Genomic DNA, 26824 nt, shown 5'->3' with positions numbered 1-26824 from the left:
CCCACATGCTACATGGCTCGCCCACCCTTGGGAATTCACTGGGCATGTGTCAAGTGCTCACTTAACCACGATTGCCAACTCCCTATTAGCGCTAGCCCCCAGCCGCACGACCAGAGGCCTCAGCAGTTGGTGGGTGGTTATGGGTGATTGGTGGGACAGATGGGCAGGGACAAGAGTTGCCCCTGGAATGGGGTTGAGATCCAGGAGTTGGCATGGTGGTGAAATGAAATGAAATGAAAATCACTTATTGTCACAAGTAGGCTTCAAATGAAGTTACTGTGAAAAGCCCCTAGTCGCCACATTCCGGCGCCTGTTCATGGAGGCTGGTACGGGAGTGACGCGAGTGAATGCCTCCCAGTTGCCCTCCCCAGCTCCTCCTCACCCCCGCTATGGTGGCCCACCCACACGGAGGTCCCCCACCCCCCGCCTAGCACTATGGTGGCAATTCCAGCGTCCCCGGGCTCTTTGCCTGTGGCAAAGATGACTGCTCACCTCCTCGGCTCCCCACAGAAGCCAGGTTCACGTTTTTAAAAAGGAGTACTAATCAGCACCAGAATGAACACTTTCTGGGGAGGCCACTGAATGACAGGAGACCATCGGATATGGGGTGGCTCTCATTATTTGAATGGAAATGGGGCTTAAGAGGTGAGAATTGGTTTCTCGCCGCGCTATGGCGTCATCCCGATTTTGCCTATGGGAGTGAGCCTGTTGCATTGCAAACATTGCATTGTTGGGCGCCTGACGCGGATCTTGTTTTTGGCCTCTCGCACTATTCACCAGCCTCATTACACTTGAGAAAGAGCTGAACGAGGCCGGAGAATTGTGCCCCATGACTCCAGCACATAATAATAATAATCTTTATTAGTGTCTCAAGTTGGCTTACATTAACACTGCATTTAAGTTACTATGAAAATCTCCTAGTCACCACACTACAGCGCCTGTTCAGGTACACTGAGGGAGAATTCAGCAGTCGAATTCACCAAACAAGCACGTGTCAGGACTTGTGGGAGGAAACCGGAGCGCCCGGAGGAATCCGTGCAGACACAGGGAGAGCATGCAGCCTCTGCACACACAGTGACCCAAGCCGGGAATTGAACCCGGGTCCCTGGCGCTCTGAGGCAACAGTGCTAACCGCTGTGCTACCGTGTCGCCCATCTGGGTTTCATCCCATTCCCCAGGGGACTCATAGCAAGTGGCCAGCAGAAAGACCCATAGACATTCAGGACCATTGTTCTCCTTTATGTTTAATCCACCTTCTGAAAAATGGTTAACTCATCATCTTAAATACATACGGGGATTGGATTGCTGCAGGATAAAGGAAAAGGAAGGAGACTGCGTACAGAGAAGTGATTTTCTGTGTCAGTACTGAGAATCTCAAGACTTTCGTGTTGGCATATACCTGTATAGTATAGGAGTCCTACATTAACTTCTAAGTGTTCCATCCATTTCCACAGTAATGCTGTTCAGTGCATATTGCGTTTCAAAAAATACAGACAGAGATGACTGAAAACACCAAAGGAAGAGAGAAACTCTTCAAAACAGCGCCTTCAGTTCTACAGAGACAATATCCATCATCCAGTGAAGTAATTTCATAGATCTGTTGGCATTTGCAGGAAAAGGCAATTTTATGGTCCTGAACTCAATACAGTCCAGCAGACCAGGGGATTTGAGAAGAATTATCTTGTCTATCCCAGCGGCCATCACATACAACACCGCAAACATGCTTCTGTCCCTCCCAATGGAATGTTTTTCTTGTGTGTTAGTAGATAACTATGATAATTCGATACAACCGGCAACAGAGAAAAATATTTAGGGTTAGCAAATGACCAATTACTGTTCTTCCATAATTAATTCCATAATAAGGTTAATCGGGAGAGCACTATTGCAAAATTATTTTAAGCTTGTAAGTACAATTAGCATCACAGAATCATAGAGATTTTCTGGCACAGGTGTAGGCCACTTGGACATCCCAACTGCGGCTGGCTACAAAATGAGGTTCCCAAGCTAATCGCACTTTCCTGCATTCACTCCATGGCCTTGCAGCTTACGGTATTTGAGGTACATATCCAGACACCTTTGAAGTGAGTTGAGGGCCTCTGTCTCGACTGCCCTTTCAAGCAGTGAGTTCCAGACCCCTACCACCCACTGGGTGAAAAATATGCTCCCATCTCTTCTCTAACGCTTCTATCAATCACTTTAAATTCATGCCCCCTGGTCACTGATCTCTCTGCTGAGGTAAACAGACCCTTCCCATCTATATTTGGAATACTGTGTCCAATTCTGGTCACCACACTACCAGAAGGACGTGGAGGCTGAGGAGAGGTTTACCAGGATGGTGCCTGGCGTGGGGGGGCTATTCGCTATGAGGAGAGATTGATGAAACTGGGATTGTTCCCACTAGAGAGACGGAGGCTGAGGTGCGACCTGATAGAAGCTTATAAAATTATTAGGGGTTATACAGGGTGAACAGTTGGAGATCTTTTCCCAGGGTGGAATTAAAAATTACAAGTGGGCACAATTTCAAGGTGAACGGGGATAGGTTCAGTGGAGATGTGCGGGGGAAGTTTTTTTACACAGAGGGTGGTGGTGACCTGGAATGCACTGCCAAGTGAGGTAGTTGAGGCAAATACGTCAGCGACCTTTAAGACTTATCTGGATAGGCACATGAACAGGCGGGGTACAGAAGGAATCAGGCGGTTGGTCTAGATAGGACACGTGATCGGCGCAGGCTTGGAGGGCCGAAGGATCTGTTCCTCTGCTGCATTTTCTTTGTTCTTTGTTCTACTCTATCCAGGCCCCCCACAACTTTGTACATCTCAATCAAATCTCCCCTCAGCCTGCTCTGTTTGAAGGTGAACAACCCCTGCTTATCCAGTCTTTCCTCATAGCTGCAATTTCCCAGTTGTGGCAACACCCTCGTAAATCTTCTCTGGACTCTCTCCAATGCAATACATCCTTTCTGCAATTAGGTGGCAAGAACTGCACACAGAACTCAAGTTGTGGCCAACTAATGTTTTATATAGTTTCAGCATAACCTCCATGCTCTTATATTCTATGGGTAGAATTTTAAGGATGGCGAGCGCGTAACACGCAGCTGTTGACTGTCAAACTCCCACTACCATTTGACGCTCACTTGAGCATTGACTGGTTGTTGGTGGGACTTCTTTTTACCCTTGGAAGGAAGACCGGCCCATGAGAGTTTTCTGACCATCTGATTAGCCAACAGTGCCTCAACCCAGCCCACCTCATTTAAATATGCGTTTGCCGGATTCCCCCAGTGCCAGGGACCTAACAGCAGTGCCTGCAAGACCTCACCAGGGCACCATTTAGTCATGGTTCCATAAACGTGAACCAGTCGTAATGGCACCTGGGGTGGCCTTTCAGACGATTAGAGACCCCGGGTGGTCGAGGACAGAGCAGGGTGGCATCATGGCACTCCCTCTGGCACCTGGACACCTTTGCACTGCCAGTGTGTCTGGATGGCACTGCCAGGCTGGCAGGGGAACCACGGTGGCAGTGCCAGGGTGCCCGGGTGCCAGGTTGGAACTGCCAGGGATCGGGCCTGGGGGATCCTTACCAGGCGGAGCGGGGATGTTGAAGTGGTGTTCCTGGGGGCCTCCCTGAGGTTGGGGGGTTGAAAACGGGGTGGGGGGGAGCTTAAAGGGGGAGAATGATCAGGGCAGCCAGACAAAATGCACCCCGGTGTGCGAGGATCCAGCAGGAAATGACTCTGTGTGGCCTCAGCAGACAAACTCCTCAATACCAAAACCCCCCCAGCTAAGTGCCATTAAAGAGTGGGGTGCTCCTTGGCACTGCAGCCACCGAGAAACACCCTGCTAAATATGCCCAAAATCGCATATAGACTTTTTGCGGTGAAATCGCACCCCTTGTATCTTACCTTGTGATGTATATTCTTTTGACAAATTAAATGAAATGAAATGAGAATCGCTTATTGTCATGAGTCGGCTTCAATGAAGTTACTGTGAAAAGCCCCTAGTCGCCACATTCCGGCGCCTGTTCGGGGAGGCTGGTACGGGAATTGAACCGTGCTGCTGGCCTGCCTTGGTCTGCTTTAAAAGCCAGCTTGTCAGAAAATAGAGCATTGGAGAAAAGGTTCAGACTGACACACTACCAGTGGAGATTGCTTGATCTCGAGCTAAAAAAACATAGTGCGGATTCTCTGATCTGTGTCCCATTCAAGTGTACTTCAAGATCACTGAATTTACCTTCTATTTCATAACGTCGGCAATCCATCCCAATGATTGTGACACAGTGGAACTAAATAAATGTGCAATATATTTTATAAGTGGTAATTGCCTCTAAATGTTTCTGACTACCTTTTTTATAATAACAATAATTCTAACTTTTGTAAGACTAAGTTTTAGTAGCAATGACAATGTGACTAAAAGATTGAGCAATGATCTCTATGATTAGTGGATATCTACAGATCTTTTCATTTTACACTTTCAGTCACATTTTTTCAGTGGATTATGTGCCAATTTGTCTGTACATTAGCTCATTTCATGACATGCAGTTAAGACACACAAACCAAAGGTTCCAGAATGGATAGTCGTTTTGTGGAGCTAACTGGGAGTTTCCATGTAATGACTAACCAGAAGGGTTAACGTCCCCTGGACAATTGGGCTGGGCTAAGAATCATCCGACAAAGTATGCCTTCAGATAGTTCTACCAGTTTTACACTCATATCTGAAAGAGTTAGAATTTTCAAAAGCATTAACTTCAGAGCAATTATTTAAAAGGCCCAGAGCGAGCCCCGCTTGACCTGCACCCACCCCCACCCACTCAAACCCCACCCCCCCCATCGAACCAAAATCCCCCGCCGACCTGAAATCCCCCCGATCAACTCGACACCCCCCCGACACCCCCACCCCTCCCCCTGGATTAAAAGGGGGGAGGTGGGGTCCTCCTTCTCTCTGCTCTTATTACACTTCATTCCTGGAACCCCTGAGCTGCTTCGCTGTTTCAGTCTCACTCGGCCTGAGTCAGGAACGTCGGGCGAGATAAGGGCTTTGTATTTCAAGCGATTTATAGAGCGGCAATCCGCTGGCAATTGCTACTCTGAGGAGTTATGGACTAGATTTTTTAACTGTATCCGGTGACCCTTCGTGTCATAGAGGCCTTCAGCACAGAAAAGACCCTTCGGCCCATTGGGTCTGTGCCGGTCAAAAGCAACCAGCTAAGTATTCGAATCCCATTTTCCAGACTTGGTCCACAGTCTTGTATGCCTTAGCATCGCAAGTCCACTCCTTCTGGAGTTTCTTTTGTCTGGATGCCACTTAAGGATAAGATCGCTCTTGATCGTTGCAACCTCCTCTGGTTGAAGTCAAACCAATTGCTCATATCATATCCTAAGTTTAAGAATTAAAAATGGACCTTGGATCTGATACTGGAGTCTCCAGACCTATTACCTCTGAGAAAGGCAAGAAGAGCAATACCATGGAACATCATCATCACCTCCAAGTTCTTCCTCATGTCACTGAACTAGCATAGCATGGACATACATTGCCATTCTTTCATTGTATGAAATTCCTGACATTCTCTGACAATATCATTTTGGGGTTACCATTACCACAAAGGCTGCAAAGGCTCAAGAACGCGATCCATTTTTTGAGCTGGCAAGGGTTGAGCAATAAATGTAACCTTATTAACATTGCTCTCGTGAGAATAAATAAATACATTTTTTTTTAGTAGAAGGTTTGTGGAAGGAAGATATACAAGGGCAATGGTTGAAGTAATAATTGTTACATTATTCAACTATAATTCTAGTGTCCACAAGCTCTAGCATGCCAAATTAAGGAAGAAAGATTGTAATATTATGAACTAACTTACAGAAATAATGTATACAGCTTGACATCTAAATGACAGAATTGTCAATATACAGCAAGATAGACTCAACATTTAGACTTGGGCTGCTAAGTGACAAGATAAATTCTCCCCTGCAGAGATCTGTAAGTTTCATTGAGATCACCTCTCATTATTGTAAACTCCACAGAATATTAACCCAATTTCCTTAGCATCTCATCACAGGACAAGCCCCTCAAGTCAGGCACAATATGAAGAATCGCAATTCTGGAGAATTGGGGACTTGCCACTTCTTGCACTTAGTGTCAGCATCTTGGCTAGACTGCCCCAATTTCAAAAGAGCATTCTTTACTGAGTCAATGCTCTGCCCCACGCACCATGCATGCATCTTTACAGATCATATTTTGTGAAATGCACCAAGTAAAGGGCATGATTTAATGGAAATGAAAAAGAGGGATGGATTTCCTAGCTGTTCACGCTGGCGGTCCCATGTCAGCGCCGAGGGGTGCTGTCACCGAGAAATCACGTTGACAATGGCGGGGTCGGTAGTGCTGGGCTGCCTCCGCTACCAAGAAACATGCGGCAGGGTGGTCGGTTAATCCTGTCCTGAGACCCGTGTCGAGCGCATTTAGCTGGGTGTTTCCCAGCACTGGCGGGGCGCTATTTGTCAATGGTGCCCTGATCTCTAGTTCCCACACCAAGTCCTTTGAACCCCTCCAGCACCCCAACTCACTTATAAGGGCTTCATCAAGACCCCCACATCCCACCTCATTAGGGCAGAGCACCCCTGGGCCCAATCACTGGCATGGGCATGATGCCACCTGGGCATCACCAACCTGGCACCCTGGCAGTGCCCCAGCCAGGCTAGCAGTGCTACCTGGATACCCTGGCAGTGGCACCCAAGTGTCACACTGGCACTGCCAGGTGCGCCTCACTGAACACTTGAATATGTAAGTCTGGGCCTCGCCCATTGTGGGCGGGATCCAGATCACGACGCCTCACGAGATCCCCTTAGATCATGCAAGGAATAGTGAGTCAGGTAAATCTAGCCCGAGGCCTCTAGCGAGATTTACCGGCCACGTCCCATTCTGAGTCAGGCGCAGAGTTAGATCACACCCATAATGCCACATTGTATGCGGCTATCCTATGGAAGTGTGACCACCAAGCACTGTGTCCACCAAGCACTGTGTCCAAACTATCCAAACTAATTTTATTGTGAACTCTTTACAACTGTTAAGGAAGAAGTACATTTTTCTTGTTGGCTAGGGCTCAATTCTAATCAATGTCTCATACTCATCTCAGCACGAATAAGCGCATAAAGATTTCTCTCTTGACGGAGCAATGCACAATCTCTGCCAGAGACTCATTGCCACTTGCAGGACAGATCCACAGAATGGCACTTCCATTGGGGGACTCCTCCAAGAGTAAGGAAATGTGTTGAGTGCATAGATGCAGAACATTCAATTTAGGTTATCTATGAGGGAAGAGGCATGACATTGCCCTAAGAGTGTCAGTGGGTGGATAGACAGATGGGGATGTGAGGAATTGAGTAGAGAGTGAGGAATGGGTCCACCTATAAGACAATATGAGGGGCTGTGTGCTGGAGCAGGCTTGAGAAGGCAGAGTAAGGGATAGGGTATTGCCCACATCAGGATATGGGTGAAAGTAACATTGATCTCCCCATTCCTGCCCATCTTCGGTTATTGTACTGTTTTCTACATTGTATTCAAGTGCATGTCACCATGCTCTTAATGCTCACCTCCTCTACACATTTCTTGGTGTACCAATTGGACTTTCCCATTGCTTGGCTACCGAGTATTCCTGTGGACCTTCAGTCACCAACAACAAAAGAAGCATTACTGAACCAAGATACTGCTTTCTCCTGTGTGGATTTTATTCTGGCACTTCCTTCTCTTTGGGTCCAAACCTTCAAATTGTATGTTGGCAGGCCATCATCACACTTGCTGGTGCTACTTGCTGGTGCAGCCGTTAGATCACACCAATAATTTCACACTGTATGTGGCTATCCTATGTAAGTGCGATCACCAAGCACTGAGTCGAAAGCTGTAAATAAGAGGCTAATGCAATGAAAATACAAATCAATTTTTTGTGGAAACACGTGAAAACTGATTTATTAAAATTGTAATTCACTAACCCTCCAGATTAAACTTGTGTGACATGAGCATTTAGATTACCCAATAATGTTTTTGCATTGATGAATTAATTTAAGATTCACATCAAAGTTGCCAGATTTTCAATTGGAAAGTATTTACTGCTTATTTACAACCGTGGCAGACAATCTGGGTTGATGCAGATTAGGCGACTTCAAAGCTCAATTTTTTTCCAGGAAGTATTGTCAGCTCTTGGTTTAAAGACAATCTTTAACATTGACTAATAACTGTCACTGGTAATAATAATAAAATGAAACGATGCCCATCAACTGTGAGCTCCACCAATTTATAGACTACTATGGATCATGTTGCTCCAAGGGCATTCATTATCACCACTGTTTGTGAACAAGATCTGAGTCCATTACACTTCTCTAATTGTTTGCATTAACATGAAGATTGCAGGTCTGTTTTTTGCATTAAAAACAGAGACTTGATGCCTCCAAAGTAAAGAGGAGGAGGAAATCGGGGAGAAAAGGGATTTAGAAACTAAAGCAAAATAGCTCAATTCAGTGACACAAAGGACGGTTTATCCTTGCATAATTGAAAATGTGTTGGAGCTTTACTCTATATCCATGCCACAGTTTGGCATTTTATAACATCTTATTGTTTTGCTGATAGTTGCATTCGGTGCCATAATTTTACAAATATGTGAAATATGCTTTGATTTTAATTTGTTTTTTTAATGAGGCTGCGTACACGGATCTCGGCCAGACTTTTCCGGGCATTGGCATTCTCTTTTCCCGCCGGCAGCGCAACCCCCCCACGGGTTTCCCAGCGGCGTGGGGTGGCTTCAATGGGAAATCCCATTGATCAAACAGCGGGAGTAGAAGATCCCTTCGCCAGCGAATGGAGCGCCTCCGAAAAAACATGGTTGGGGGAACGGAAAATCCCGCCCTTCGTTTAGGAAAAACTTTCCTCTTAAAATATTGTAGCAATTTACTTCTATATTCTACTCCAACTGTGTCTGCTGAATAGCACACCTGAAATGGTACTTCATAAGGAAAGTAGAAGGTTAATTAAATTAAATTGGCATGTACTGGAGGTTTTCTTTTAACAGGAGTGTACTGTATTAGGCATGCTCTGTTGAGTTTTAGTGGTCATTGCTTTGGAATTAAATGATAAATTAGCAGATTAAAAACACAATTTTTATTTTATTTTTGCCATTAGCACTGCTGCTGCAATAGCAAACAAAGTCTGCTGCATCTGCAAATATATAAATCTGAACCATACGCTTCACATGAATTTCTGGAGAGACAATATGCTTGTTATTTACAATGGATTATATTTGATGGCTATAAACAGATGTTCAGGAACATGTCCCTGGAGATATGCTACAGCAATTACAAGTACATTGCCTAATTATCTGCTCATCGTATTTAGTTAGGCAGTTCCCCGTGAGGATGAGGATTATTTACTAATTTATATGAAATATATTTGCATGTTTGAACAAATTATTCACCAGTTTGCACAAATGTATTGGAGCATCATTATTTCTTTAGCAAAGAGTGGACAAAGGCAACATTTAGGTGGGAAATTTAGACAGGGTATTAATGAAAAAATTGGGGACGTCAACAGCAGTAGCACCTGGGACTCAGATTTCTCACTGAATATCTTTGGTAACCGAGCATTTCTCTTGTATGGAGAAATGGCTAGTCTTCTACTGAAATGTAGCATTCATCAGCTGTTAATGAACTGAAATATAACCCTAATTTTACAATTAATGGGATACAAGAATGCACAAGGAAATCAGATTTAAAGGATTTAGCCTTTTTAAAAAGGTTTTGAAACACCAGTCTATTATTGTCTCGTGGACAATTTTTAGATAAACCATTTATCCAGTTACAAAATGGTCTTCAGCAGCGACAGTTCCAGCTCAGAAACAAAATTGTTTTCAATTTTGGGGGAAATGCAGTTCTTCCTCTTCCGGAGTGTTATTGCCAAAGGAATGTGCAGTGTTCAAGACTGTGATTCAGTGTCTATTTCATCCAGACTTTCCATTGTGTTAACAACTGTATTTAAGTCAACTGCAATACTATATGCTCTAACTTCAAGACTCCTGTGCTTTGGGAATGTGTTTCAAAGCAAGCCATGTGGCAGCATATTTGAAGTAGTAACAATGTATTGAAAAGGAACTCCATTGGATCTTATTTGAACAGATTTTCAAAAGGCATATGAAAGTAGACCCTTGTCGATAAAATTAGTGTGAGTGGTATTTAAGGAATACTGCAGAATGCTGTGGAATGCTGGAATACAAGGGAATACTGTGCGGAATGCATGCTGCACAATTCAAAATTAGGTTAAAGCCGAGAGAAGAGAGATTAGTGTATAATGGCTGCTTTTGGACTGGAGTAATGGCAAAACAGTGTGGAGAGGCCAGTGTTGAGTTCATTGCTCTTCCAATTAAAGTTACAAAAATAGCTTGTGTTTGGGGGGTATTATCAAAAGTTGAAGATTGTACAAGAATAAACAGCAAAGTTTACTGTGAAGAAAACAAACAACTTCAGGACAACAATGGAAAACAAATCTGTTTGGCACTGGAAATCTGTTCTCCTAAACAACCTGAGCACAGAAGTCATGACTTGAAATCACTATTGAATGCAGAAAGATGTAAGGGCCTAATCGAACAATGGGTGATATTCAAAGCTGACATTCATTGCTGACATCCAGTGTGGCAAGTCAAAGACATTTACACCTGATAGAACATAGAATAGTACAGCACAGTACATACCCTTCAGCCCACGATGTTATGCCGACCATTTATCCTAATCTAAGATCAACCTAACCTACACCCCTTCAATTTACTGCTGTCCATGTGTCTGACCAAGAGTCGCTTAAATGTCCCTAATGACTCTGACTCCACCACCTCCACTGGCAGTGCATTCCACACACCCACCACTCTCTGTGTAAAGAACCTACCTCTGACATCTCCCCTATACCTTCCTCCAATCACCTTAAATCTATGTCCCCTCGTGACAGCCATTTCCGCCCTGGGGAAACGTTTCTGGCTATCCACTCTGTCCATGCCTCTCACCATCTTTAACACCTCTATCAAGCCACCTCTCTGCCTTCTTCGCTCCAGTGAGAAAAGCCCGAGCTCCCTGCTGGAACCTACCTTTTTAGTATAAATCTACCGTTTTAGTATATAACAAGTGTAAAGGAATAAATGGCCCAAGATTTAAAATGGCTTCTTGAAATGGTTTGTTAAAAAAACCAAATTTCAAGCATGACAGTAAAAATGCTGAATCCCATGAGAAACATCAAGATATGAAGCCAGGCAGACCAAGGACACAGTTTGCTAATTTAAAGTTTCTGGGCGATATTCCCAGAAACTGTTTTCATGACAAAGGCTCATGAGAAAGACGTATTTCAATCACCCCATATTAAAATTTGATGGACAGACATCTCAATCAAATTCAATTAACTGTGTAATTACTTTAACCCAATCACAGCCAGAAAGGGGAAAGACATTGGTGATAACCATAAATCTTAAAAAGTACGTGCCGGTTTTGAACAATTAATTCCGGAATGAACTGACATAATTTCTGAAGCTACTTCCTGCACTTCCGCTTTGAACCGCCATTTTGTTTATTTTCAACTTTTCTGTATCGTGTATTCAATTAGAAGAAATTATCAAGAGCTGTAATTTGTATTGAATTCAACTCAGTACTCTGTATTTGCATGGACAAAACAAACTTTAAAAAACTCTGTATTTGCAAGGAAACTGACTTGATCAAGAGACATCTGAAACTAACTGAATAAAAGACAATTTACTTCACGTATGAAGCTCAGTTTCAAAGTCTGTCGAGTAATATATAAAGTGCAGTGACACATGATATATTAACCAAAATACAAACCTATCACTCCCTCAACCTTTCTTCACAAGACATGCCATCCTATCCAGGCAACATCCTGGTAAATCTCCTCTCCACCCTCTCCCAAGCATCTTAATCCTTCCTATAATGAGGCGACTAAAACTGGACACAATATTCCAAGTGTGGTCTAACCAGGGTTTTATGAAGCTGCAGCAAAACTTCGTGGCACTTTGTTAATGAATACGTCTTCTTAACAACCCTATCAACCTGGGTGGCAACTTTGAGGGATCTATGTACGTGGACCCCAAGATCCCTCTGTTCCTCCACACTTCCAAGAAGCCTGCCTTTAACCCTGTGTTCATTCAAATGATGTTGATCGATCTTTTGTTTCTCTATTTGTCATATTAACAATTAATTTTACCTTGCATCATCAACCCTTTTGTTGTTTAATCACTTCTGTTTCCTGCCCTCTGAAAGATTTTCCCTTATCTTTCCTACTTCTACTCCACTTTCCTTTCTCTGTCTCTGTTCCTGTTTGAAACCTGTCACATCTCTGATGTTTTCCAGTTCTGGATGTAGGATGCCGCTTGACCTGCTGAATCCTTACAGCATTTTCTATTCTCTTTCACTGTTCCCAAATCCACAGCATTTTGAGTTTCCATCAGTAGTTAATTCACTGCCACTTCCCTTCCAGGAATGCCCACCTTGAAGATGCTCTGCTCTTTTCTGCGAGGGCATTTTTATTTGTCTCTTTGACCTGGACCGACTTCATTGCCTTCTGTTTCTCTTCCCGTGTTTGATCAGGTATCCAGCAAAACTTGCCTTCACAGCCTCTTTCCTCAGCAACTGTCTCTGGCTCACTCTGAGGGGATCTGAACTAAAATTCCATCTTTCAGGTTCCAAATATGCTCATGGGCTGGAATTTTATTGGAATACTGAGGGAGCAGGTTTGGAGTGGGGGAAAGGGGCACCACAGTGGGCCTAAAAACTAGGGCGAAACATCACATTGGCAGTCTGTGGGACCACCAGCCACATACTTTGGATGTCCAACATCAGTTGCCACTAAGGGTCCTGCCCTAGATGAGAGCCCACCTTCAAGAATCAATTGGAGGGCCTACAGATTAGCAACGAGGATGCCATGGGAGCAAGTTGATGTCCCAACCAATAAGAGGGACCTGAGGTCTCCGTGGTTAATCAAGTGGGTATCAGTGAGGCAGTGGGGTGAAAGGGTGGTGTGTAAGTGCAGTGGATTGCCAATTAGGAGGGCACCCATATCATGAGTCCACAGAGGGGCCACTAGAGTTCACCAGACAGTCTCATGAAGCGGCAGAGGATGCACTGACCGCATGCCAGTGGACACAGTATGAAGCCCTTAGTTAGCAATGTAGGTGGCAGAATTGGTCTCTGGCAGAATGTCATCCTTCACCTTGACCGCATCTAGTAAAAAGCCATAGTTGCAGGAAGGTGATGGGCATTTTATTCCTAGCTTCCCTTTCCATTTTACACGACCTCCCAACTTATCCATAGAGGGCTGGAAAAATCCAGCCCATGAGTACAGGCGTTTTCAAGATACTCAGTGAAGCACGATCAATTTGACTGGAGACGAAGTTGAATCCAAACTGAGGCTTTATTAGTATCAGATGTGTGGCCTCCCACAGCAGCTGGCGAAATGGCTGCAAGCTGGAGGCCACGCATATTTATAACCCGCCTCCTGGGCGGAGCTAGCATGCAGGGGCCACAGGTGAACCTATACTGCAGGTTCTACCGTACAACCTCTAATATCAGAACACAGTGGTTTACCACTTTCAGTATTCCTCGGACCACTGTTGTTGTATCTAAGATCCATGCTCAACACCATGTATCGCAACAGGTATGCAATTGACCTTTCCCCTTAGCAGTACAGACTGACACTATCGCAATGCTGCCCTTGCCTGCAATTTCATTTCACCCTTCGCCTCATCCGGCTTTTCAACACAAACATTTTTTCTTCCTTTTGGATGTCAGGATTGCAAGATTCAACAATTCTTGCATTGTTGAATTCTTGCACTCTGAATTCTTCCTCAAAAGGGTCGACTTCCCTCTGACCCCAACGCTTCCAATCTAACTACTTGTTGTATTTACACTATTCCCTCTGTCCTTCCCGTTTCTGGCCTCAAATGATCAGTGAGGATGTTGGTTGTATAGGGACCCGATCAGTGGGAGAGGTTGAATTGAAGGGGACACGTGTCAGATCATGGGTGGGGGGTTGGGGTTGCAGCTGATGGGGGGGGGGGGGTGCCCATCACAGTTAGGGAGAGCAGGTGTAATTGGGAGTGGTAAAATCAGGCAGTGGTATTGGAGTGGTTGTGAGATGGGGGAGCAGGGGAGATGGTAGGCTGTAATGGTATCTCTCAGGAGTCTGATGGTGGTTACCGGGGTGGGAGCCATATTCAGGTGATGTGGAGTGGGAGAAGACAGATTGTGGGGAGGGATTGAGTGGGTGGATTTTTTGTCCTGTATAAATGCTGCGGGCCTATAACTAGTTCTGTAAAGCACTAGCCTCGTTTCACCATGATGTGGTACTGTAGCCATGTAAAATGGCCACCTGCAAAGGACCATGGGAATTGTGGTCAATTTGAGACACAGACAGTTACTCAGCCTCTGTGTATTGTGCAAAGAAACCAGACTTGGCTGAAACTTGTATCCATTAAGAGCCGATCACCATTTTCCCCAGTACAATAGAGTTTGAATCAAGGAGTTACAACAGTAGCAGACTAACTGGCACCTCTTCCCCTTATTTGGAAAGGCCTATGTGCCTGGGACAATGATAGCTAGGACCTGCCCAGCTATTGAGGTATCCGCCCCCTAATTGGCTGAGATTGATGAGGATGATCGAAAGCCCTCTCGATCCATTGGACCCGGAGTAAGGACCACCCAAAAGGGCGCGAAAGAGACCGAAGGATAAAAAGCCCTGCGCACTAGAGATCTGCCTCTTTTGGGAACGGCCTGTACGCGGCAATTGTAGCAGAACAACCAAGCTCAAGGAACTGCGATCATTCCTGAAGGACGGGCCCAGCTGAGACGAAGCCAACTACTTCCAAACCAACCACGTGGACCCAGATAAAGGCCTTATCTCGCAAAGTGCCAGTCACTCGAAGTTAAGTAAAGGTCATCTTAGTCGTTAGGCGTAGTTTTGTACGGAGCCGCGTGTGTTATTGTACAGAGATACAAGTCTTGTGTTATTAATAAACTGTGTTTTTGAGCTAACATATTGTTTGTGTGGCCATTTGGTCGATATAAGAAACAGCTTGTGGTTCACCCCAAAGTAAAGAAGGCAACATTTATCGGCGACTCTGGTGGGATCTCGATTAGAAGTGACTTTCTTACTCCGAAGGATCCCACAACTTGGAATTAAATTGGGGAAAGAGAATGAACCACAAGAGTAAGTTTCATATCGGCCAAATAACCAATTTTCGGAAATGTGCACTAACCGCATGCGTAACTAACAGGGAAGGGTAAGGCAAACTCGTCAGACTTGTATGCAAATCTAGAGGGATTGTGAACCGGAATATAGCCGTAAGCTGTACCCATTGCTCGATCGACTCCTTATTCCCCCCGTTCCAAGTTTTAAGTAGAGAAGAGATGGCAGCGCAGATGATAGAGAAGTTGATGAACCCACAGCAGCAATCCGAGGTTAGAGTCATTGATAAATCAGAGCAGTGCCCCATATGGGAGGATGTGTTGAGAAAGTACTTAAAGGGGAAAGGATGGCCCCCTTGGTCGAATTTCTGTGCAAACACTGAGACAGGTCCAGGAAAGATAGGACAGACTTGGTGGGAGAATCTTTGTGAGATATATAAGAAAAACGCAGCAAAGTTTAGAAAGGCAATGGCAATAGTGTACTGCTTGGCACAGTTGCGAGGCACCGAGGAGGTCGTCGAGACGCTCCACAGACAGTTAGCAGAGAAGGAGGAAGAGAATGAGGGAAACAGTAAAGAAAGTGAGAACATTATTATGGAACTCCGGGAGAAGTTAGCCGCTAAAGACAGGGAAATCGCCGATGATAAACGCGCCCACCAGTCTTGCATAGAACACCTGAGCAGCTTCCAAACCCAGTACGACAAGGCCTATCAAGATACACAGCGCGCAGTCTTGATAAGAGAGGAGAATGAACACCAGGTCACCCAGCTAACAAAGAAATGCACCGATTTACAGGCAGCTTTACGAGCGCTCCACCAGCCCACTAAAGAACAAAGACAGAGTTCCGTTGACCACGTTAAATGCCAGCGGAAGATAGATAAGCTCCAGTCATTACTTTCAGTCCAGAATGGGTTTATGTGTGCCTTCGGGACAGACGAGACAGATGAGGAAGAGATGGCAGACTGGGAAGAGTTAACTGAAAGCGCGCAAATGTATGTTAAAGGAGCGGAACGTCAAAAGCAGCCGCCACGCATCCCAAAAAGGAAAGGCAACGGCTGCACAGGCCGCACAGGTCACACCAACCTCCACAGCTGCCCCGACACACATGAATCCGTAACCACGGAAAGAAGGATAAGGGATCAGGCAGGTCCAGATATCACCTACACCACCCCACTTTCGGTAACCCAGTTTAGGGACGCTTGCAGTAAAATTACTCCATTTCAGCCCACCGCAGACCCGCATAGCTTCTTTTTTGAGGTGCACCAACAAAAGTTTATGTACGGATTAAATGAGAGTGAGGAGGGAAAATTGATAGTAATGAGCCTCAGCCAGTCAGTAAGGTCAGCTTTGCCAGACCCCAAAACGTAGGAGGAGGAACCCTAGAGGAAATAAAAGCCGCAATATTAGATGCTATCGGATACAACAAAGGGGATCCGGTGGAGGGTTTGAACAAATGCAGGCAAAAGAAAGGGGAACATCCGACCGCCTTTGCCAGTCGCCTCTGGATACATTTCAAGGCAGGATACGGAAACTTAGATCGCTTTCACCTCGATGAGGAAGATACTACTAAACGGCCCCATACATTAGTTTCACATGCCACTGAAATAGGTAAACGGGCTTGTGTGAATTATGACCCGGCAGATACCACGCATAATGAGATTTGGGTACTTAGACGCCTATCCTGGGCATGGGAACAGTCCCTTCAGGATCAGATGGACCAGAATGCAGTCGAAGCCACAATGTACCCAATCAGAACTAGCCAGGAACCCGCATGGATAAATGAGGGCAGAAGGGAGGAACATTTCTCTCGAGAACTGTACCCCAGAGCACAAGCCACAGCCCACACACCACGAGGTCCATGTTACACTTGTGGACAAGTAGGACATTATGCCCGCGATTGCAGACCAAATTCCCCCACACCACCAATGATCCCAAAAGCCCAACCCCCACCCAGAAACAATAGGCCAGACCACGATCACCAGCCGCGATAGCTAGAAGGCAACACTTGCCCCATGGATAACGTAAATGCCCGTTCAGATAACCTCGCTTATAACTCCCGAGATTGACGGTGTCCAGAGTCTCCAACATGGGTCTGTGACACATGCTGGGATAACGTAGGAAGACCGGTAGTCACTGGCACAGTCCGGGGACAAGCAGTTGATTTTCTTTGGGACACAGAAGGATCCCAAACCACGCTAAACGCCGCAAATCTATTCCACAAAACACCCTGGCCCACCACAGATACCATCACACTCAGTGGATTCACAGGCCACATGCAAGAGGGATACATCACAGCCCCTATATCTGTCCAAATAGGAAACGTAACCACTACCAACCCCGTTGTTCCAGTAGACCTGTCCCCGACTGCGGAACACATCCTAGGCATAGACTTTATGAACTCATGTAACCTCTCCTTAGACCCCGTAAACAAGTGTGTCTGGTGAATGTCCAAGACAGCTAGAGCCCCCGCCACGCTCTCAGTGGGAGATTACGAAAACAGGATTTGCTCAGTAGGGGACTATTGGTTTAACCCTTCGACAATTAGCACAGACGACACCATTAGACAGGTATTAGCCACACACAAAGGTGCATTTGCCCAACACAAGCACGACTGCGGGCACATTCCAGGTCCGATTGAGGTCTCAGGTCCCTACCCCAAACTACAGAAACAGTATGGATTTCCACAGCAGGCTGAGAGAGAAATTTTAAAGGTAATTCACAGTCTGTTAAACCAAGGAGTGATTCGACAGGTAGCTTCCACTAATAATGCCCCGATTTGGCCCATAAAGAAACCAGATGGTTCATGGTGACTCACCATTGACTACCGCGAACTAAACAAAGTCATCCCTTTCACAGCATCCACCATTGCTATGAGTCCCATGACCATGCTTAAGCAGGGAATGCAAGCAAAATATTTCACTTTGCTGGATATCAGCAATGGTTTTTGGTGTATTCCCCTAGATCGGGCTTGCCAGTACAAATTCGTATTCACTTTTCAAGGACAACAGTATACGTGGACATGTCTCTCCCAAGGCTTCCATAATTCCCCCTCCATTTTCCACAGACAGCTAGCTGCTGGTCTTTCCAAATTCTCCCGCCCCGAATGCCTAACTCAGTATGTAGACGACCTGCTCCTGCTAACCTATACCAGGGAAGAGCACTTGGCTCTATTGGCCGAATTACTAACCCTGCTCCAGACCATTGGATGTAAGGTAAACCCCAAAAAGGCACAATATTGAGGGAAAAGGTACTTTATTTCGGCACCACTATTACACATGGCAAACGTGAAATTGAACAAAAACGAATTGACTCCATTGTGAACTTGCCCCTGCCCCATAATGTAAGTGCACTCCGCTCATTTTTAGGTTCAGTGGGATACTGCAGAAATTACATAGACAGTTTTGCCACCAAGGCCGCCCCGCTCTCAGAGCTTCTGAAAAAGAACACCCCATTGAATTAGCTTCCCCATCACACCGAGGTCATAGACTATTTAAAACGCGCCCTAGGTACACCTCCCGCTTTACAAGTCCCCGACTCCAGCTTGCCCTATGCCATAGAGGTAGCAACCACTGACCGAACCCTCTCAGCAGTGCTCCTACAGGAACGCCACGACCGATTAGGATCGGTAGCCTATGCCTCTGGAGTTTTAGACCCCGTAGAACAAGGATTTTCTGCCTGTGAACGACACTTGCTTGCAGACTTTTGGGCAGTCCAGTACTTTGCCTACATTACAGGCCTCAACCCAGTCACGATATTAACTGAGCACACCCCCACCCAACTGCTGTTAGACGGCAAACTAAAGGATGGTTCAGTTAGCCAGATCAGAGAAGCTCGCTGGACACTCTTATTACAAGACAGGGTTCTTTCTGTGAAACGCACCAAGACCCACACGTTCTTAGCAGACAATTTACAATATGCAGGGACCCCACACGAATGCCAGATAATTACAGCCACACACCCCACGGGACCCTTTGTTCCCAAATCGCTACAACCACGTGTAAACGGTGAGACACAAAGTTCCCAAGACAGGAGACACAGTAAAGATCTATGTAGAGGCTCTTCTACTGTTGAGGATGGAGTAAGATTCACAGATGCGGGATTTACATGGAGGACTCACAGGGGCGCCCACTAGAAGAGGTAGCTTTAAAATTACCCGGCCACTTGGGTTCACAGGCAGCCGAACTGGCAGCCATAGCTTATGTAATTGACCACCCAGACTCCTTTCCAACGCCTGCGGACATACACTCCGACAGTTTGTATGTCTGCAACAGTCTAACAGAATTCCTTCCCCTATGGGAATCCCGAGGTTTTGTATCCACCGATGGAAAATCCCTACCATCCACCCCTCTCCTGAAACATATTCTTGAGAAAGCCACCGGCCGCACATACGGCATCATTAAAGTAAAGAGCCATCGCCACACCACCCCTCCAGGAATCGTAAGGCTAGCGCCTTAGCTAAAGCTGGATCACGCACTCGTCACTTCTGGCAACCCCCCCGAGTGTGAACAGATACATTCAATCCAGGTCTCCCAAGCCAATATTGAGGATTTATCTCAGGCACAGAAAGCAGACTGATGCACTGTCAATTATCACAAAGAGGAGAATAGTGGAACAATCGAGGCTTTATTGAGCAAGATGTTGTGCCTCCTGTAGCTAGAACCAGAATGGCTGCAGCATCGGAGAGCACACACTTTTATACGCCGCCTGCTGGGCAGAGCCAGCAGGCAAGGACTTACCGTTGTACCCTTAATATACGGGCAGTGCCATAATACATATAATATGCCACTAGTGGTGACTACCACACAGACGACTCCCTCAAACAGATACTGAACGGCACCTACCCAGCCCCCTATGAAAAATGGAAGGACACACTCACAATACAGGATGGAATAGTGTTAAAGGACAGAATTTATGTGGTTCCCACCCAAGACAGAAACCAGTTAATCTACCAATTCCATGATGGACACGGACATCATGGAATAGACACAACCATTGCCCATTTAAGACCCTTGTGCTGGTGGCCCGAATTAAAAAGCGATGTCACACATTATGTGAACAATTGCCTCATTTGCGTCCAGAACAATCCAGAACATTATGCAAAGAAGGGACAATTAAGACACACCCGATCTAAAGGAGGCCCCTGGACAAATCTGCAAATTGATCATATTTGGTCCCCTCCCCCCTGCAGAAATGGTTTCAAGTATGTGCTTGTCGTCATCGATACATTTACAAAATGGGTTGAAGCATTCCCCCACACGTTCAAACATGGCAAAGGCCACTGCTAAAATTTTGATCCAACAGATCTTTATGTGCTGGGGTCTTCCACGCAGCATTGAGTCAGATCAAGGTTCCCACTTCACCGGCAGAGTAATGTAAAATGTGATGACCATTTTCGGTATTAAATAGAAATTCCACATAGCCGACCACCCCCAGTCCAGCGGCATAGTAGAACGCATGAAACGCACTTTAAAAATGACCATATGGAAGACGGTACAGCAGAACAATTCCACTTGGGACACGGTACTACCCTTCGCTCTCATGATTATCAGGAACACAGTTTCCAGTTCCACAGGTTTTACCCCCCACACCCTTATGACAGGGAGACCCTTGAAAGGCATTGACTATTTATTAGGGATCGATTTGGAAAATCCCACAGTAACCTCGCTCACCCATGAAAAAGCAGTCCAACAGGTCACAGAAAACATGAAAGCGGCACAACTAGCTGCTGCTGTCCGACTAGGCGATAGGAAAAAGCAGAGTAAAGCCAGCTTTGACAAAAAGGTTCACCCCATAGAGTATACAGTTGGCCAGCAAGTTATGATCTCGTTGTACAACCCCTGCTCCTTCCAAGCCCCTAAATTCGTAGGCCCCTACTCCATCTCTGACAAAGTAAACCCCTCTGTGTACAAGATAGCGTACCCCAACGGTAAGACTGGTTGGTTCCACATCAACCAACTCAAACTCTACGGATCACAACGTAGCCACGCCCACCACTTAGCCTTGGTAATGGGAGAGGATGATGCTCTGCCCACTGATGACTCAGCCCGATGCCGGCTCCAACCCTGCCCCCCCCAGGACAACACTCTCCCCTCGACTCAAAGAACAAAGAACAAAGAAAAGTACAGCACAGGAACAGGCCCTTCGGCCCTCCAAGCCTGTGCCGACCATGCTGCCCATCTAAACGAAAATCTTCTACACTTCCTGGGTCCATATCTCTCTATTCCCATTGATGCACGATCAATTGTACAAAGACTCAGGTTGGATACAACTGTGGCTTTATTGTAGTAAGATATGTGGCCTCCCACAGCAGCTGGCGAAATGGCTGCTGAATAGAGGACACGCATATTTATATTCCTCCTACTGGGCGGAGCCAGCAGGCAGGGGCTACTGGCGAACCTGTAGTACAGGTCCTACCTTACATCACCTAATACAGGTGTAACAGTGGTTAACCACATTCATCCCCTGTTGAAACTGAGTCCGGCGGGGGTGGTGGAGAACTATATACAGGAGTGAATTTATGTACAGTGTTTTATTAGGAGAGAAAAAAAATGTAATTTGAAAGTCCAGTGCCAGTTAGAGATTCAACCGGTCCGGTGCCTTGACGTTCTGCTGGGAGTGACGTAACGGTGGCGGAGATGTTGATGCCGGCGACGTCGGTGCTGGCCTGATGTCAGGTGACCCCGGGAGCGTGACAAAATCCTCTTCATCCTCTTGCGTGGGCAGGGGAAGGAGGGATGGTCCTGGTGGGGTTAATGTTGGGAGCGCCGGGGGAGGGGAAGGTGGCGCCGGGCCGGGAAAGTGTGTATGAGTAGAAGCTGCTGGTGCCAGGTCCTTGAGGGAGACAGTATCTTGGCGGCCGTCGGGGTATGCCACATAGGCATACTGGGGGTTGGCATGGAGCAAGTGCACCCTATCCACCAACGGGTCCACCTTGTGGAGTCGGATGTGCCTACGGAGCAGGACCGGTCCTGGAGCTGCGAGCCAAGTCAGGACCCACACCCAGGAAGTGGACTTCCCGGGGTAGGTGAAAAGACGTTCATGGGTGTGTTATTCGTAGTGGTGCACAGTAGTGACCGGATGGAGTGTAGTGCATCAGGGAGGACCTCCTGCCAGCAAGAGGCTGGGAGGTTCCTGGACCGTAGGGCCAGTTGGACGGCCCTCCAAACCGTCCCATTCTCCCTCTCTACATGCCCGTTTCCCCGGGGGTTATAGCTGGTCGTCCTGCTGGAGGCTATACCCCTGCTGAGCAGGAACTGACGCAGCTCATCACTCTTGAATCCCCTGGCACAGTAGATGTAGGCGGGGAAGCCGAACAGAGCGAAGATTGTGTTGAGGGCATTGATGACGGTGGCAGACGTCATATCGGGGCACGGGATGGCGAAGGGGAACCTGGAGTACTCATCGACCACACTGAGAATATACGTGTTACGGTCGGTGGAGGGGAGGGGCTCTTTGAAATCCACGCTGAGGCGTTCAAAGGGGCGGGAGGCTTTCACCAGGCGCGCATGGTCCGGCCGGTAGAAGTGCGTCTTGCACTCCGCACAAACCTGGCAGTCCCTGGTGACTGTCCGTACTTCCTAAACGGAGTAGGGCAGATTGCGAGCCTTGACAAGATGATACAACCGTGTGACGCCGGGTGACAAAGGCTGTCGTGTAGGGCTCGGAGTCGGTCTACTTGTGCGCTGGCACATGTACCTCGGGATAGGGCGTCAGCGTTGAGTTTACCAGGGCGATACAGAATCTCGTAATTATAGGTCGATTCACCACCGCAAGATTTTATCATTTTTGATCTTGCCCCGCTGCGTATTGTTGAACATGCAGGCTACCGACTGTTGGTCAGTGAGGAGAGTGAATCTCCTGCCGGCCAGGTAATGCCTCCAATGCCGCACAGCTTCAACGATAGTTTGGGCCTCTTTTTCGACGGACGAGAGCCGAATTTCTGAGGCATGAAGGGTGCGGGAAAAGATTGCCACGGGTCTGCATGCCTGGTGGAGGGTGGCGGCAAGTGCGACGTCTGATGCATCACTTTCTACTTGGAAGGGCAGTGTCTCGTCTACTGCATGCATCCCGGCCTTGGCTGTATCAGCTCTGATACGGGCGAAGGCCTGTTGTGCCTCGGCTGTAAGGGGAAAGTGGGTGGATTGAATGAGTGGGCGGGCCTTGTCCGCGAAGTTTGGGACCCACTGGTCGTAGTAGGAGAAGAACCCCAGGCAGCGTTTGAGGGCCTTGGGTCGGTGGGTGAGGGGAAGCTCCATGAGAGGGCGCATGCGGTCGGGATTGGGCCCCAAAACTCCGTTCTGGACCACATAGCCGAGGATGGCTAGGCGGGTTGTGCTGAACACGCACTTCTCCTTGTTGTACGTGAGGTTGAGGAGAGTGGCGGAGCGGAGGAATTTAGCAAGGATGGCATCGTGGTCCTGCTGATCATGGCCGCAGATGGTGACATTGTCTAGGTACGGAAAGGTGGCCCCCAAACCGTACCGGTCGACCATTCGGTCCATCTCCCTTTGGAAGACCGAGACCCCATTAGTGTCGCCGAAGGGAACCCTGAGGAAGTGATAGAGACGACCGTCTGCCTCGAAGGCAGTGTATGGACGTTCCGATTTATGGATGGGGACCTGGTGGTAGGCGGATTTAAGGTCTATCTTTGAGAAGACCCGGTACTGCGCAATCTGATTGACCATATCAGATATGCGTTGGAGGGGGTACACGTTGAGCTGCATGAACCAATTGATGGTCTGGCTGTAGTCCACGACCATTCTGTGTTTCTCCCCAGTTTTAACGACTACCACTTGAGCTCTCCAGGGGCTGTTGTTGGCCTCGATGATGCCCTCCCGAAGCAGCCGCTGGACCTTGGACCTGATGAAGATCTTGTCCTGGGTGCTGCACCGTCTGCTCCTGGTGGCAACGGGTTTGCAATCTCAAGTTAGATTGGCAAAGTGGGAGGGTGGGTCGACTTTTAGGGTCGTGAGGCCGCGCACAGTGAGGGCCGGTAGGGGCTTGCCGAATTTGAGGGTGAGGCTCTGGAGATCGCACTGGAAGTCCAGGCCTAGTAGTAGTGCAGCGCAGAGATTAGGAAGGATGTAGAGGCAGAAGCCGCTGAATTCTACACCCTGGACCGTGAGAGTGACCGTGTAGAACCCCCGGATCGGGACAGAATGGGATCCGGAGGCCAGGGAGACTGGGGGGTGGACCGCGAGGGAGCAGTGCCTTACCGTATACGGGTGGATGAAGCTTTCGGTGCTCCCGGAGTCCAGCAGGCAAGAGGTCACGTGGCAATTGATTTTCACCGTAGTCGAGGCGGTGGCCAGGTTGTGTGGACGAGACTGGTCGAGCGTCATTGAGGCGAGCTGCGGTTGGTCGTCGTTGGCATCCGAAGATGGAGAGCGTGGGGGGCCCAGGTCGTGGAATGTTGTCGGCGTCCATGCCCTGTGGGGAAGACAAGATGGCTGTGCCTGAAGATCCTGCGGGGACAAAATGGCGGCACCCATGGGCCGCACGTTGCGGGGCTGGACAAATGGCGGCGCCCATGGGCGGCATGTTGTGGGGGCTGGACAGGGTGGCATCGCCCATTGTCCACACGTGGACTGCTGTGGGGAAGATGGCGGCGCCCACTGGCCGCTCGCGGCCCCAGGAGATGAAGATGGCGGCGCCCACTGGCCGCGTGTGGCCCCGGGAGGTGAAGATGGCGGCGTCCACTGGCCGCGCATGGTCCGGGATGAAGATGGCGGTGCCCATTGTGTGTGGGTCAGAGGGGAGGGGGCCTGGCCCACCGTGGCAAAGTGGCCCTTTTTGCTGCAAGCCTTGCAAATAGCAGCACGGGCCGGGCAGCATTGGCAAGGGTGCTTCTGCTGGCCGCAGAAGTAACACCGGGGTGCTCGGATTGACGTGTGGCGCAGACGTATTGGCTGGGTAAAGCCCCGGCTGGGGCGACCGTTTGTGGGGTCCAAGAGGGATAGGAGGGGTGGGCCGCACGGCCATAGGGGTAGGCCTGAGCATTACGTGAGGCGACCGTCATGGAGCGTGCTAGCTTCGTAGACCCGCTAGGTCGAGCGTGGCCCCTTCAAGCAGCCTTTGGCGAATGAGGTCCGACCCAATCCCCGTGACAAAAGCATCGCGCATAAGAAGGTTAGAATATTCGGTGGCCGTAATGGCCTGACAGTCCCAGTCCCGGACGAGTGGGATTAGGGCCCGCCAGAAGTCTTCTCTCCTATGGACTCACCAGGGAGTTGAGAGTGAGTGGCGAGTACCTGCCTGGCGAAGAGTGTGTTCGCTTTCTGTGCGCAGTTTTCTTTCAGGAGCTCCATGGCGTCCGCGTAGTTCGGATCAGTGAAAACACGCTGGAGCTCAACCTTGAGTACAGGATCTGTATCTTCTGAGCCTCCGTCAGAGGGGTGGCCGCTGAGTTAATATAGGCCTCGAAGCAGACTAGCCAGTGATTAAAGTCCTTTCTGGCGTCGCTAGATTGCGGTCCAGCTGCAGGCGATCTGGTTCGATTCGGAGGTCCATCTTCTAGAAAATCTTACTGTAATAAATTGATGCACGATCAATTGTACAAAGACTCAGGTTGGATACAACTGTGGCTTTATTGCAGTAAGATGTGTGGCCTCCCACAGCAGCAGGCGAAATGGCTGCTGAATAGAGGACACGCATATTTATACTCCTCCTACTGGGTGGAGCCAGCAAGCAGGGGCTACCGGTGAACCTGTAGTACTGGTCCTACCTTACATCACCTAATACAGGTGCAACAGTGGTTTACCACACCCATCCAATTCATGTATTTGTCAAGATGCCCCTTAAATGTCACTATCGTCTCTGCTTCCACCATCTCGTCCGGCAGCGAGTTCCAGGCACCCGCTACCCTCTGTGTAAAAGAGTTGCCTCGTACATCTCCTTTAAACCTTGCCCCACGCACCTTGAACCTATGCCCCCTAGTAATGACCCCTCTACCCTGGGAAAAAGCCTCTGACTATCCACTCTGTCTATGCCCCTCATAATTTTGTAGACCTCTATCAGGTCGCCCCCTCAACCTCCGTCGTTCCAGTGAGAACAAACCGAGTTTATTCAACCTTTCCTCGTAGCTAATGCCCTCCATACCAGGCAACATCCTGGTAAATCTCTTCTGCACCCTCTCTAAAGCCTCCACATCCTTCTGGTAGTGTGGCAACCAGAATTGAACACTTTTCTCCTAGTGTGGCCCAACTAAGGATCTATACAGCTGCAACATGATTTGCCAATTCCTATACTCAATGTCCCGGCCAATGAAGGCAAGCATGCCGTAAGCCTTCTTGACTACCTTCTCCACCTGTGTTGCCCCTTTCAGTGACCTGTGGACTTGTACACCAAGATCTCTCTGACTGTCAATACTCTTGAGGGTTCTACCATTCACTGTATATTCCCTACCTGCATTAGACCTTCCAAAATGCATTACCTCACATTTGTCTGAATTAAACTCCATCTGCCATCTTTCCGCCCAAGTCTCCAAACAATCTAAATCCTGCTGTATCCTCTGACAGTCCTCATCGTTATCCGCAAATCCACCAATCTTTGTGTCATCTGCAAACTTACTAATCAGACCAGTTACATTTTCCGCCAAATCATTTAAATATACTGCGAACA

The 26824-nt window shown here is 47.7% G+C and overlaps 1 long non-coding RNA gene across 1 annotated transcript in view; it reads left to right on the top strand.

Annotated features, from left to right (window-relative positions):
* The window catches only part of LOC140422753 (uncharacterized), a 55531-nt gene extending 43829 nt beyond the window's left edge, over positions 1 to 11702 (top strand). Inside the window, exon 3 of the long non-coding RNA XR_011947581.1 lies at positions 8682 to 11702. This is a non-coding gene — a long non-coding RNA (uncharacterized lncRNA). The remainder of the gene's footprint in view (positions 1 to 8681) is intronic.
* The last annotated feature ends 15122 nt before the right edge of the window (positions 11703 to 26824 follow it).

This window comes from Scyliorhinus torazame, chromosome 5 (assembly GCF_047496885.1).
Source record: "Scyliorhinus torazame isolate Kashiwa2021f chromosome 5, sScyTor2.1, whole genome shotgun sequence".
In the NCBI taxonomy this organism is placed as follows: domain Eukaryota; kingdom Metazoa; phylum Chordata; class Chondrichthyes; order Carcharhiniformes; family Scyliorhinidae; genus Scyliorhinus; species Scyliorhinus torazame.
Note: the sequence above shows the minus strand (reverse complement) of the source record. Positions and strands in the feature narration are given on the sequence as shown.